Source organism: Alosa pseudoharengus, unplaced genomic scaffold (assembly GCF_046254945.1).
Source record: "Alosa pseudoharengus isolate Yale_2024_CS ecotype anadromous, Long Island Sound unplaced genomic scaffold, YU_APseudo_1.1 YU_APseudo_1.1_scf_15, whole genome shotgun sequence".
NCBI classification, from domain to species: Eukaryota; Metazoa; Chordata; class Actinopteri; order Clupeiformes; family Clupeidae; genus Alosa; species Alosa pseudoharengus.
Window position 1 is genome coordinate 2,940,084 of NW_027468620.1, and position 15,207 is coordinate 2,955,290.

The 15,207-nt window shown below is 38.7% G+C and overlaps 2 long non-coding RNA genes across 2 annotated transcripts; both read right to left on the bottom strand.

Moving 5' to 3' along the window:
* Nucleotides 1-338: 338 nt before the first annotated feature.
* Nucleotides 339-2,345, bottom strand: LOC143124803 (uncharacterized). Its single transcript, XR_012987095.1, has 3 exons — nt 2,157-2,345; nt 500-591; nt 339-403 (listed from the first exon to the last, which is right to left on the bottom strand). It is a non-coding gene; the product is annotated as an uncharacterized LOC143124803 (long non-coding RNA).
* A 4,110-nt stretch (nt 2,346-6,455) lies between these two features.
* Nucleotides 6,456-8,466, bottom strand: LOC143124804 (uncharacterized). Its single transcript, XR_012987096.1, has 3 exons — nt 8,452-8,466; nt 7,076-7,169; nt 6,456-6,531 (listed from the first exon to the last, which is right to left on the bottom strand). It is a non-coding gene; the product is annotated as an uncharacterized LOC143124804 (long non-coding RNA).
* Between the last annotated feature and the right edge of the window lie 6,741 nt (nt 8,467-15,207).

The window sequence follows — 15,207 nt, forward strand, 5'->3', positions numbered from 1 at the left end:
CATATTGCAACACATTTTGGGCACTTATCGGGCATCTATTTCGGCAGGCTTCACAACACCAATCTTGCTCTAGCGGCAAGATCACAACACATGATTGGCACAATCAATGTCTTCACAACACACCACATGATTGGCTCAATGTATTCACATGTCCACGTTTTGTCACGGAGGGGGGTGTGATATATGTAAACAACACCATACGTTACAAACTAACCCCATGCATTTTTATGGAGGATTTTTTGAGTGCTGTGTCTCCTCATTAGAAAGTCTACCTCCTTAAAAAGCTCATGGTGTTCATGTATTCCAAGGCTCCCGAGCTGTTCTTGACCAAACGCTGTGACACTCGTTGCTTTAGGCGCCATGCCAGATAGCCTGTCCCTCTTCCAGCATCGTAGAAGTGTTCCTGCAAAATAATGTGGGCAAGAACTATGATTATCCAGATCAATAGTTGAACATTATTATTATATATAACCTTAAATGGAAATGAGTAAAATCTTACATAGCCATTGGTGGAGTAAGGATCCCTGAGATTAGGAAACAGTCACAATGCCGAGTGCATATCTTTTTCTTTGACTACGTACTGGTATCCTTCTAAAAACAATAGGAAAATTATATTAGATATATTCAGACAACATTACAAGCTATAAAATGGAAGAGTGATTAAACATGGATTATGGATAAAATATAGACTTAACGCTTCTTGCCACTAAAATATGCTTAAGTAATATTACATTACATTAGATTTGGCTAACACATTTTTAACCAAAGCGACTAACATGGTAGCAGTTTAAGTTTTAAAGCAATTCTCTCAACAATTTAAAAACAGTAGAGTACAGTAAGAATAAGTGCATCAGTGAGTGCTGTTTTTAAACAGTTGAGTGTCAGTTCAAGACAGGTGGTAAGTACTAGGATCAGCAAGACTTGTTGTAAGTAGTGCTATGAGAGGAGATGTTCTCTAAAGAGCTGTGTCTTCAGGAGTTTTTTGAAAATGGAGCCACTGTGTAGTTGGTAGGGATGTAACGATATGAAAATTTAACCTCACGGTTATAGTGACCAAAATTATCACGGTTTTCGGTATCATCACGGTATTTCTAAAAGTGTGTTCAATTATGTTCAGAAAGCACTGATAGGCCTACACAAGCTGAAATAGTTTCAAAAAGTGTCCCGTTCACTTTTTTCTTCATGTTTAATTGGATGTGCTTATAGCTTAACTTACCCTACCATAACTTGGAGTTTGCTATTTCTGTTATTTGGATGCAATGAGTGAGACAAAAGTAAGCGTTCAAAATAAAACTTTAGGCTACTGTATTCTCCTGATAACGTGAGTGGAATGGATTTAATGTGGACGCGAACATAAAAAGATGCAGAGTGGCTACATGATAGTGCACATACAGTGAAAAAGTTCCGCCTTTTAAAATCAGGTGTAGCCTAATCCGAATCGTAGTTAAAACCATCAATTAGACAACAAAATCAGTAGGGTACCAGTTTTGTTCCATTGTACCAGGCCTACTGTATGTCAAAAGCAGGCTTGGATGAAGCTGGGAAGGATTAAACACACGGTTTCCACACTGCGGTAATCAACAGTGATAATCATGATGTTTGAAATGAAAACGGTAATTATTATCGTCAACATTTTTATCGCGGTTTACCATTATACCGGTAATCGTTACATCCCTAGTAGTTGGTAATAGATATTCCTACAGCTAAGGTTCTGCCTTATAGCATTTATCAACCCCACAATCACCAGTTCAATATTGTTTTTACATAGCAATTCTATTACCAAATACCTGGATTAAAAGACATCAATTTAGGGTTTTCTTGTCACTCTGCAGGCAGGTTGTGTGAGGCTATATGTGCACAATAATGATTTTTCATTTTATTTCACATTACATTATTCACCCTATTACATGCACTCTATTTTTCTCACTCAAACAGTCAATTGTGATGTTATGTTACACTGTTCTCTCACTTTGAATGAATGGAACGATAACATTGGATCGATCAATGTAAAAATGGCACTACCTAAGTCTGAGTAGGGATGTCCTGAGATAACCCCACCCATGGAATCCCTCTCGTTCAGTCAGAAAATAGTTAATAGTTTGACTGGACCTAACTGTTGTATACAATTAGATTAATTTATTCAAAACGAAACATACCCATGGACCAGGATATTCAGAAGATGCCTTCTTGTACAGTGTGTCAAGGTGCTCTACTATACTCCTCCATTATTTCCTCTCCCATTTAACTCTTCTCCAGAACCTCCTGGACCATCTATGCGTAAAAAAAGAAACAATAACAGTGATACACTTGTAAAGAGAAAACTTACATGCACCCTCTAAAAAGTGTAACTCCAGAGTACAAACAAGAAAGCTAAGGGGGCAGCTAGAACGTCAAAAAACAAACGCTATTTAATACCACTGATAGTGCTCAAAATATAATTACACTTCTGTGGTTGTGTGATGAGGGTCTCTACAGACAAACAGAAGTATTGTAAACTTGTAAAGTGTACAGAGAGGTTATAACAAGACCTGTATCTGAAGGAAGCAAATTGCTTGGCTTCGTGTTCCAGTAGCATGAAATCAGTGGGATTTTGATCTTGCAGCACTGGATCTGCAAGCAGATCTGACTGAATCTAATAAACATACTTTACGTTCAGCCAGATCAGTGCAGAGCTGCAAGATTGAATGTGCCCACTGATGAGACACTACCGGAACACAAAGCTAGGCTTCTGCATTTTGGAGACGAGACAGACAAGGATTTCTCCTAGTAGTACGGTGTCTTGTGTAATTCCGCTGGATTTTCTTGTAAAAATTGATTTTTTTGCATATTTTGCTAGTATAGAGTCTAAGGAACAAGATTTTTTTTGTCTTCAAATTTTCACGATCCATTTTCACACTTAGATGACATCATCATTTATATAATGCATAATTAAGACTGGGACTACTATCACTTGGGTGTCAAATGTGAGAAAACACTGGTAAAGAGGGTATTCTGCCTAATTTTTGGGTGCTGATTCTGAATATCATATTTACTTAGCTGATTTTTTAGTTTTAAACCTGCTAATTAGCATTTGCGGCCTAAAACTGGCCTCCATAGGCAACATAGAATGGGTGAATAGGGTAAAAAATTTAACTCTTTGATATTCTTATGAAAATGTACTAGTTGATTATTTATGTAGAGACAATATTTTTTTGCAATAACTTTTTTGCATTACAAGTTTTCTGAAAATATATGTTTATGCATGTAATTTAACAATATCTCATTAATTATGCGCTAATTTGCATACATTTCAATTACAGACATCTGAATATTGGATAGTTAACATTGAATGTAGTGACGTTCAGGTTTGCCTTCAGAACTTTTTCTGGATTCAGAGCCTTAAAAGAATGGCTTGTTCAAGCACCAGTCCTAGGTTATGCCGATTTCAGTCATCCCTTTATCTTAGAGACGGAAGCATGCCATGCAGAATTGGGGGCAGTTCTGTCACAGGAGAAGGATGGGTTACAGCAACCAATAGCCTTTGCTAGCCGGGGCTTGCGGCCAAGTGAGAGGAACATGTCAAATTATAGTGCCATGAAACTCAAACTCCTTGCAGTCAAGTGGGCAATCACAGAAAAAAATGGCAAGTATCTCCTGGGCAACACGTTCACCGTGTACACTGATCTGTGTCACACGGCCTGGACGTTCCCCTGCCGCTTGCCATAGCCAACATGCAAGCATCGAGTGCACCTATCCAAGACTCTTGGATGACAGAATCTTGTATGGTGGACACCATCCCTGGTCGAACCAAAAGAGACCTGAAAGTCCTGCAAGGGTTGATAAAGCAGTGGTCCCAGATACAGGAAGTGGATGGGACCTTGTACCGAGCGATCCAGGCTCCTCCTTCTAGGGATCCAGTGCTGCAGCTTTTACTGCCAAAGGTGTTGCGAGTCGAAGTGCTCACTAGCCTACACAACAACCACGGCCATCTGGGGGTGGACAGGACCACAGATTTGATATGACAGAGGTGCTACTGGCCCCAGATGTGGCATGAGGTGCAAAAGTGGTGTTCTGAGTGTGAGCACTGTGCTTGCTAAAGTAAGACAACCCAAGCCAGATCCTTCTTGGGAAATATGTTAGCCACTAAGCCTTTGTAGATAATCTCCATTGACTTTACTCTCTTGGATTGGGCAAGCATAGGATAAGAGAATGTTCTGGTAGTCACAAATGTTTTCTCAAAGTTTACCCAGGCCTTTCCCACCCCTGATCAGAGAGCTTCCACCGTAGCTAAGATTCTAACTGAGAGATGGTTCTATGTGTATGGTGTGCCAAGGAGAATCCACTCTGATCAGGGGCGCAGCTTTGAGGGGGAGCTGTTGAAGCACCTGTGTGACACCTACATCATAACAAAGACTAGAACCACCACTTATCATCCCGAGGGGAATGGTCAATGTGAACGTTTCAACAGGACACTTCATGACTTGGTCAGGACCTTACCCCCTGAAAAGAAGCGTAAATGGCCCCAGTTGCTCCCTTAGCTCCTGTTAGCCTATAATACCACCGTGTACCAGTCCACACAACACTCCCCATATGAGCTGATGTTCGGTCAGAAGCCACAGTTACCAGTCGACCACCTACTTGGAAATACTGGAGGTGACCACAGGGACAGTCCACCGACCGACTGATTGGGTGGTGCAACATCAAGAGTACCTGACTTCTGTCTATGCTAGTGCTAGGAGACACTTAGAAGAGGCTGCGGCATATCTTAGACATGGTGGTCCTAACACTGTAGTCCTCTTCAAAGTGGTTGTATGCACATCCCACCTCACTGAGGCTAGGTGCAGGACAAAAAAGCTTATCAAGGAAAGAAGAGTAGTTGTCCGCACACTGCAATCATAACACATAATGCAACGTTTCGACCCACCAGGGTCATCATCAGTTATGTTTTTAACTCAATAAATGTAGTTCTTCTGGGAGATTGCAGTGTGCGGTCCTGACACTGTACCCATATTACCACCTGGCACTCTAGTCTTTCAAGTGGGCAGTGGTAGTGTAGTGGTTAAGGAGCTGGGCTAGCGTGCAGTAGCCTGAAAGTTGTCGGTTCAATTCCCGGCTTTTACTGTTATGCCCTTGAGCAAGGCACTTAACCCCAAGTTGCTCCGGGGACAATGTGATCCCTTGTAATATAGCTGACATACAGTATGTAAGTGACTTTGGTCAAGAAGTGTCTGCTAAATATAATGTACATGTAAATTCTTTTGCAAGAACCATTTTCATGGTCGCCACAAAATCCAGGATACATGGGTGTCTACCAAGTATGAAATTGTGGAGTGTCTTGATAGAATTGGCACACACTATAAGATCAGGCTGTATGGGGAAGAGGGCCCCCTTAAGACGTTCCACTCATAATACTGCCGGACAGCATTCAAACCCCTTCCACCTCCCCACAGTCTGTTTCACATGAGTTCTCTGCCAGTGTAGCAGAAGTAAATATTCTCCCCGTCCCCTTCAGGCCTTGGCAGAAAGGTATGCTACCAGGATGGTGAACTTTAAAGCCAGGTGTGTACTGTATGCAGAAAGGCTGACCTGCAGCGCTGGCGCACACGCCCACTCGTAGGTGGTGATCATATACGTAGCTTTCTCTCTGGGAGAACACAGCCGGTCATTTGATATTTTTGCCGCATGGGTGTTTGTGGTTGTTGTTGTTGGAAGAACATGGCTTAATTCTTAATTCTAAGACTTCATTGCTTCTCTCGCACGCCCGGCCTTTTGGCTGTGGATAACCCGTTGCTTTTAAAGAGAGCAAATGCACATGGTTTAGTGTCTGAGCAATGTTTTCCCTTGAGTTATTTGTTTTTTGTATTAGTTCAGGCTGTGAGAGGGCCATCCATGGTTTGTCTGTTTGTTTGTACCTTATATTCTTTTGTTTCTTAATTTTGCCTACTGTTACTCAACTACCCATGCCTATGACACCTAGTGGTGTACTGTGTTGCCTGTACTATTATAGATTATTTCCAAGACAAATGTATCTTAAGGTAGACAATAGAATGACATGGCAGGTCAAGGAAAGCATCAAGAAAAGCAAAGATTAAGAAATAGTTTTTGACATAGGCAACAAGGGTGGAGGTGTTTTTACACTTTTCAGACACTCAAAGTTTAAAAACTATGGATATTGTTTTAGAACCAACAACCTTTCTACATTATCTGGGGGTTTTCTGTGCAAAAAGTGGAATTAATTGTCAAAAAATTAGAAGAAAATGTGAAAATCACTTTTCGGACTAGATATAATCGCTTATTTTAAAACATACAGAAAAAAACACTAAAGATGGATTGTGAAAATTTGAAGACAAAAAAAATCTTGTTCCTTAGACTCTATATTAGCAAAATATGCAAAAAAATCAATTTTTACATGAAAATCCAGCGGGACCCTATTTTCCAAACACAGCGTACTGTACTATAGTGATATTTTAATTGCTCACCTGTTTGGCCTTTTTCTGCTGAATCTCCTATGGCAGAGGTGTTCTCTTCTTTTGCACCAGTGGATTGATGTGCCTTGTTTGAAGAACAAGAAAAAAAAATTGGAATCTTAAAGGGCTGCTTTAAGAAATTCGGTCTCCGATTTTATTTCACTTAATTCACAAAAAACAAAATCTTTTTTTTTTTTAACCTTACCCACTTTATTTGGCGTGAACAACACGTTTCACAATTTTCTTCATCAGGTTTGAACGTGAATCTAAAGCCTTCACGCCAAATAAAGTCAACAAAATATATCCTTCAGTGTGCGATTTATACTAGTTTTTGACTTTTTAATAGTTATACTGCACACCATCAGCACCTGCAAAAGGGCTGTGCACAGGGATTTTGAACCTTGATTGATTTCAAATGTATTTCTTAAAAAGGATCATAAGGATCTGCATTAACTCCAGCCAGGATACAAAGTGTGCGTGTGAAATCATTAAGAAACATGCCTATGGTCAGGCTGATTCATAGTCTAAACAAGCTAGAAAAAAGGAAAAAAAAAAAAGCGTTGCAATATGGCCGCCGAGTGGAGGCACTTGCCTAAAAGGACTTTAGCTAAACTCACATAAAACCTCACCTTCTCGAATTAAACTTTGAAAAGAAAAACCAGGCTGCAGTTTGAGGTACTTTTTTCTCCATGGTACTGGACATTGATGAGCATTTTGCTGACCCTGTTAAAACAAAGAAAATGATTACATCAATACAAGAACAACAATGATTTGACTATCAGCAGTTCATTAACTAACCAGCAAAGGACTTCTAAACTTTATTCTGACATTATTTACCACAGGTTACCAAATGTTTCAACCGCAAGTGTTTTTGTCTTAAAATATGTTTATATAATCCCTACGTTTTAAGCAACAGTAAGTTGTATTTAAGTAATAACTTAAACTCAAAACTCAACAGTAAGAAAGTATTTAAGTAATAACTTAAATAATTTTATTAGGCAGTAAACTCGTCTACATATTACCATATCCATAAAAAAACTGCTCATCATTTCAGAGAATTAACATTTCTTACTCTGCTCAGCTGTAACGTTATGCCTGATGGACTGAATATCTTTATGCACGTGCTTGCAAGCTAGTATTGAACCACAATTTCTACAAATATCTAAAATTAGTATCAGCTAGCTAACTTCTATACTCTTTGGCTTACCTGCACCCTTTATAAGTTAGGAAACAAAGAAATTGATCTAACCCAAATAAAGCCAACAGACTCTAACAGAAACTAATACCAGTGCCATACAGAGAATGGAGACTGCACCAAACCAACCAGGCTAACGGTTACCTTACACCTCTGTTTGGTAAAATGCCTAGCAGCTAACAGTTAAACGAATGCCCTCGTGGTCTCAGCTAATGTTAGCTAGCAGCAATTTTTTTTATAGGCAAGCAATAGTGTTCAGTTCAACCAAACGTCAATGAGTCGACAGACTGTTATAATTAGTCAGTCAACAGATTAATTTGTGCCAGGTGAGCATTTGGCAGCACACTAACGTTAGATCGCTATGAACAGTGGAGTTCTGGCTGTAACTAGTTCTAATGTTAATCAGCTAGGCTACGTTAGCATGTTAGAGCTATTCCCTCAGTGGGTATTCAAATTCCAACCGCCTTTTCGAATTTCAGAAAGGACTTTAAGATGTTGTTGACTCCAATATTACATTAATGTCAGTTTACAGTTTAAGTATTACAAATTAACATAAACTTAACCATTTCAATTTGATAAGGTTATAACCCACCGAAGTTATGTTAGCTTGCTGGATGTTTTACCAATAATTTTCTGAGCTAGCTAGCGACCTTGCTACTAGCTAGCGACCAAGCTACCGTCACCAATATTTCATAGTAGGTAAAACACGTTGGTATGAAAACATATACCTGTGATGTGACATTACTTAATTGTGTATTTGTCGTAGTTTTCATGCTAGCTTACAGTAGTAGAGGGAACAAATGAATTTACCTTTTACTATCCCGCGCTGTACTTCAATGGCGTCCATCTTCTTTTCAAAAATCTCACCTGAAGGACCGGAAGTGTAAATGACTCGACCCCAGAGTTCGTACATTCACACCCACTTAAAACACTAAGTTGTGAGTTTTAATTACACCGTGGGTGTACATGTTTGTTCAAACAACTCCCGAAGTTACACTAATTAACACTAATGAACACTGAAAAATATGTCTCTGAAAAATTAACACTTAATAACACTGTCAATTTTACTGTGTACTTTAGTGGAAACTGGACAGACAAACAGTATGGTTTAGCATTACCAAAGATCCTTTATTAACCGTTTCTGGTGTGGCCTACTTTGGCCACGCAGGTTAGACACCAAAGCAACGTTTCATAAGTTGGAAATCAAACACATGACACGCACAAACAGGCAGCGCACTTTTAAACATTTTATTAGTAGCCTACCATAGACCTCTCCAGAATATATCCCGCCTCCTAACTTCCGTATCCATCCAACTTCCGGGCGTGGATTGTCTATGGGAAATAACATGGCGTTTTGAAAGATCGTACCTGTCAAACTCTGTAGGTGACAAAGTAGAAAAAGCTGCTGGGCAGATTGGCCTACACACTTCTGCCATCTAGTTTCCACTGGATTTTTTGATTTCCGGTGCCGTTTGAGTAGTATAGTCTATAGTATACTATCCTTGGAAGAAAAACTAAAAAATATTTAGACTACTTTGGTTTTTGGTGGTGGAAATGACATGGTGACGTGGTGGAAATGGCATTGCCCTAAAAACACAGTTTATTTGCTTCATAGTAGGCCTACTAAAGAATCTAGTAGAAAAAAACATCATAATTACATAACTTATGGCAGGGACGCATTTTTTTGTTTTAAATCTTAATGCTTTTAAATCTTAAATTTGTCTATGTATGTCATGTCTCCACCACACTTTGTCATTTCCATCACAACACATATTTTAAGTTAAACATGTAAAAATAATACAACATACAACATTTCTGGAAAATGTATAAATTGAATATTTTGGCTGAAATGTGTAATATTTAATAAAATACATTTGGAACAGTAGATGTTATTTTTGCTTGAAAACACACATTTTGTTGTGTTTTGGAAACATGTGATTGGGCAGTCGTGGCCTACTGGTTAGGGCTTCGGACTTGTAACCGGAGGGTTGCTGGTTCGAACCCCGACCGGTAGGAACGGCTGAAGTGCCCTTGAGCAAGGCACCTAACCCCTCACTGCTCCCCGAGCGTGGCTGTAGCAGGCAGCTCACTGCATTGGGATTAGTGTGTGCTTCACCTCACTGTGTGTTCACTGTGTACTGAGTGTGTTTCACTAATTCACGGATTGGGATAAATGCAGAGACCAAATTTCCCTCACGGGATCACTTATACTGGAAATGACAGTTAGACTTTTGGAATAAAATGTCAAAAATATATATTGTTCAAGTGAAATCTTTACAGCCACTATAAGGGGACGTTTCTAGAAAGAGTAGATAATTAAACCATGCAAAAAGATTTTTACTGAAAGATGTTACATTTTCTGAAAATTACCAGGTCAAAGAGAGCCATAGTTGAAGAATGCTACTGCAGCAATAGCATATGTCTTATATTAACGTCAATTCCAGTTTTGTTAACACGGATAGGAAGCCAAGTTGTAGCTCCGAACTTACTGACAATAGCCTAAGCATGATCAATGGCAACGTCTGACTCTGATAGGCCTGCCTATACAGAGAGATGAAGAGACTGTCTGACTGACTTTTGTTCAAAAAAGTGAAATAATACTGTTCATAATATTTTTCACCTCAGGACCAGATGGCTGTGTGACATGTTTTCAGTTCTGTGCAAGGAACCACCATCACACCATGGTAAGTGATAACTTATTTGTCCTCCATTTACTAGTGTCACAATGTAGCCAACGTGTAGCCTATATTATTATAAGTTATAGGGATATTTTGTAAGCATTTATTTACCAATGAGAATAGCCTAGCCTAATGTTATCCCTTTGCATCTCTCCACAGGGATACAAAGGCTAGGGTTGAGTGATGTTTTTGTATCAAAGAAGGGATGACACCTTAGACTTTTAGGCATTTTCAAAATGTGTTGGCTATGCAGGTCATGTGCATATCAGGAGTGTGAAGGAGTTAATCTTGTATTTACATGTCACCTGTACTATAGTCTTATTTAATATATGCATAGGATTAATATTCTGCTGATTTGTGTCTTCCCCACAATCCCTCTGTCTTTCTAGGAAGACGTCAATGTCAACAGCAGAAGGAAAATTACTCTGCAGGCCCTTCCCATCTTCCTGTGGGAAGATGGATTTTTTAAGACCTGGAATGTAAGTTTTTGATTAAATTGTGTGTCCTCTTTCACTCTTTCTTCTTTTTTTACTTTGTCTTCTCTATATATCTCTATTTCTATTCAGCCCTCTTTGATACTACCTTGCAGCCAAAAGACAACAACCACAACCATCTTCCTAGCCACCAGAATAGCAATTAAATCATACTACAGTAATTCACCAAGAATGTCATATTTGGGAATTTTACCTTAACTTTTCATTCACTGGTATTTCATATTATATTAAATACACATGTAGTGTTTTTCATTGACTACTCTACTCATTAACTAATTACTGTCATGTTCTTCAGGCAGAAGAAATTGACCTGCCAGACTTCTCCGATGCAGCTGTAGCTATTCTCACTGTCTCGGGTGATACAGACTCCCTTGTGAAGTTTGGTCCTGCTATCCATTCTATAGTTCTTGACGGATATATTGTTGTGTGTGATATAGCAGAGTTGACAGAGACATAATTTGGCGATTTGCCTTAATTTATGCACTTCATCTCGATTATCCAAAGCAATTGTCCTACACATTTAATTCAAAAAATTATAATGGGTTTGGAAGACCTGAAGCGGTTACCTCCTAGACTGCTGCTTAGCCTTAAAAATAAATTGCTGATGATGGATGAGTAAGCATTCTGTTTTCCAAATCTCATGGTTGGTACTGCCAGCATGTTAATACTCAAGCAAGCAATGGAGCTTTTTCGCTTTTATTTATGTTGGCCTATTATTTTGTTATTTGAGTATTACCTTTGTTGAAGTGGTAAAAGGTTGTTATTTCTTTGATGTTCTGTATTAACCGCATTCCTGGGGATGTTGTTCTGTTAGAATTCTAATGGAATTCTTAAATAAATGGAATCTGCATTGAAATTGTCTTTTGAGTAGTTTTTTATTTGAATCATACAAATAAAATATTTTTGATTTTGAGGTAAATAGTAAACCCAAACAGTCAAAAAATGTGTTTCAATAGAGTGAAGTCAACTTAAAAATATAAGAGACTGAAGTGACAATGTTTAGGTTTGAGAAACTGAATGAGTCATGGTGATAACATGAATATATTATTAGGAGTGATAACTTAAAAACATAAACTCCATTTCCAGTGTCAATTTTGGTAGTTTTAACAATGGTTTCAAAATGATCAGGTTCATTGAACTTATCAACAATTTAAGTAGCGATTACTTAAAATGTTTGTTTGTCAAATTATTATGTTTCAGTTCATCAACTTCCTAAAAAAATGAGTGTGAATAACTTCTAGTTTAGAGTAGTAATTACTTAAAATGTTTGTTTGTTGAAATTATTTGTTTTAATGTTGTTCATTTTCTCAAAGATTTGGAGTCTTAAGAGCTTGTCTGACTAATGTAACAATAACTTAAAATATCTATTTCTCACATTATTCTTTTTAATTTTATCCTTGTCCTTAAAGATTTTGAGCATTAAAAAAAGTCTCATTTTAAGTAGAAATTACTTAAAATATTTTGAACATGAAACAGAATTACCATTCAGGGCATGAGAAACGGAAGAAGAAACTTTACGAGTATGAACAACAGCGGGAACAACAGTCGAGTAAACTTGTGTTCATTCCTTGGTTTGATATCAACATAGGTTACAGTAGGCTATATCTCTCCAGTGCATGTTCCTCGGTTTGATCTCAACATAGGTTACAGTAGGCTATATCTCTCCAGCGGGTGTTGCTGCGGTTTGATCTCAACATAGGTTACAGTAGGCTATATCTCTCCAGCGCGTGTTGCTGTGGTTTGATCTCAACATAGGTTACAGTAGGCTATATCTCTGTCCTAGCCCAGGCCTACCTAACAGGCCAGTGATTGAATTCCCTGATCTGCCTGCACTTTGCTTGCCAGCCTTTCAGTCACAGTGCTTTGCAAGCAAAGTTGTGAAATATAATCGCATATTCCGTTTTTAGAATGTAGGCCACTGGCTACATTTATGAAAAAAAATAACCGCATCTGCAACTCGGGATGAAACTAGCAGTTTTTCAGCAGAAAAACAGGACCCATCTAGCCTAGAAATCTAGACGCACCCTAGCGGCGGCAAATTAATTTGCTCAGCCTGTACGTCTAGTATCAAACCATAGGGATTTCTATTAGCTGACGCCGTGGACGTCATCCAATCACAGCGCTCTATTTTGTTAGAGAGTCTTAAGGCGGGCTTAACAGGATAACGACAGTCCTGCGACGGTGAACAAGAAAGGTGGCTATGGCGAACGAAGAGCGGTTGTTTGAATCGGCGTTGTCGTCGACTTTGGAGGAGTTGGACTTGTGCTTTTCTTTAAAAGTTGAGCAACACAATGCACTTAAGTCATTCCTTTCGAAGAAGGATGTATTTGCCGTTTTGCCTACCGGATACGGATATGGTCGTAGCGCTGGCCTATTGCATGCCTAGGCAGTTTGAAAGACAATTCTCTGCCCGCCCCTTGGATTAAGCGAGGTGAATGGTTCGATTCCAGACTATACATTTAGATAGATAGATAGATAGATAGATAGATAGATAGATAGATACTTTATTGATCCCCAGGGGAAATTCAAGATTCATTTGATTGAAATTCATTTCAATGATATAGGATGGCCCGCCAGGCTAGGACCCATCTAAACTAATCGGTGATTTCACTCTTCCATACATTTTTAAAAGAAGTAGTGGTGCTAAAGAGAGACGTTTAGACGTTGTTTACTACAGTTAGGTCTGGTCAAACTAAATTGTAGCTTACACAAGCTCAGCAGTATTCTTTGGTTAGCAAACCAAAGTTTTGGATTAATAGTGCCTATATCTCGCTACGTTTCACAAAATATAAGGACACAAACCCTGAACTCTATGAGTCTATGAGTTAGCTGCCATATCTTGGTGGGGTTTTTTTTTCACTAGCAACCCGGGGGATTTTAGCTCAATTGTCAACACGCTCGACTTCCGCTCTGAGGTGCAGCTGTTCGCAGGTTCGAATCCGGCTGTGTGCAGGGCCGAGTTGTGCAATTCAACCCAACGCACGAAGACCAGACTCAGCACACAGCCGGATTCGAACCTGCGAACAACTATATGAAGTCTGCCAGTACCATGAGATGAAAAACAGCCCCACACCATGATGCTTCCACCTCCAAATTTAACTTATGGTATTTTTAGGGTGATGTACAGTGCCATTTCTCCTCCAAACATGGTGTGTAGTATCCAAACAATTACATTTTGCACTCGTCTGACCAGACTTCATTTTCTCAGTATTTCATACTGTAGGCTTGTCCAAATTTTGTGTGGCAAACTTTAAAGGGGTGATAGAATGGATGACCAGAGCAATTGACCTTGTTCTGTGATGTTAACCAGGGATGTAGTGGATGTAACGCAAGTAAACGTAGTTTATCCACCTCTGAAATGTCAGAAATAGAGTTCATCCACTGCTTATTAGTTTATCCACCTCTCAAAAGAGTTTATTCACCTATTGCAACTTTTAACGTTAAAAAATCACTGTATTTTCCATATTCACAGTATGTACAGTGGCGGCTGGTAGTTATAAAAATAACGGAGGCAAATGTGAGGTTGTGATGGTGTTGGTGGCATATGTGAACAATAGAGTATGTAGGCCACATACCCAGACACATTTAAAGCAGCAGTATGTACTATGCATTATTTTAACTTGTAATGTTGTGCTATAAAAGCTGTTTTGACATTCTCAGGGGTGGTCTGACCGAAGGAGCTAGGCTTATGGCAATACCTGGCCTGTAAAGTTGTGGGTTCAATACCCGGCCTGTAAAGTTGTGGGTTCAATTATTGGCTTCCACCTTTGTGCATTTGAGCAAGGCACTTAAACCCAAATTGCTTCAGGCACAATGGACTTTGTAATATAATTAAAATATATCACTTTGGATAATGTCTGCTAAAATAATAAATGTAAATGTAAATAAATGTAAATTTAGGTCTGGGAAGTCAGGAAAGATATATAGGTTTAATTATGAAATATTGTTTTCCAGATGTGCAAAATTATGGAAAGTCTGGAGGTTTTGCTCAATGTAATACATTTGCAGAAAAGTTTATTATACTAAAAATATAGACTTTGTAGACACTTGTTTTATAAGGCCATGTAACTACCATTTTAAAAATAGACCTTACATGTGGTTATTTGTAACATGCTATTGTTTTAAAGCCAAATCACTATTATTTAAAGACAGGTTGTAATAGCTAAGTGGGAATTTATTACTCGAAAGGCAAATGTCATTAACGATGTTAAAGATACAGTTAGAACGATGAAAACAAGAACATATTAACAACAAGAACATTATATAACAATTGTATAGTTAAGGCATAACTTGGATGATTATAACAACGCATAAATATTCAAAAATGTTGTATCAGCAAATCCCTGAATTGTCCACCTTTGTGACAGGCCAGTAGTAGGCTATAGCCGATTGTT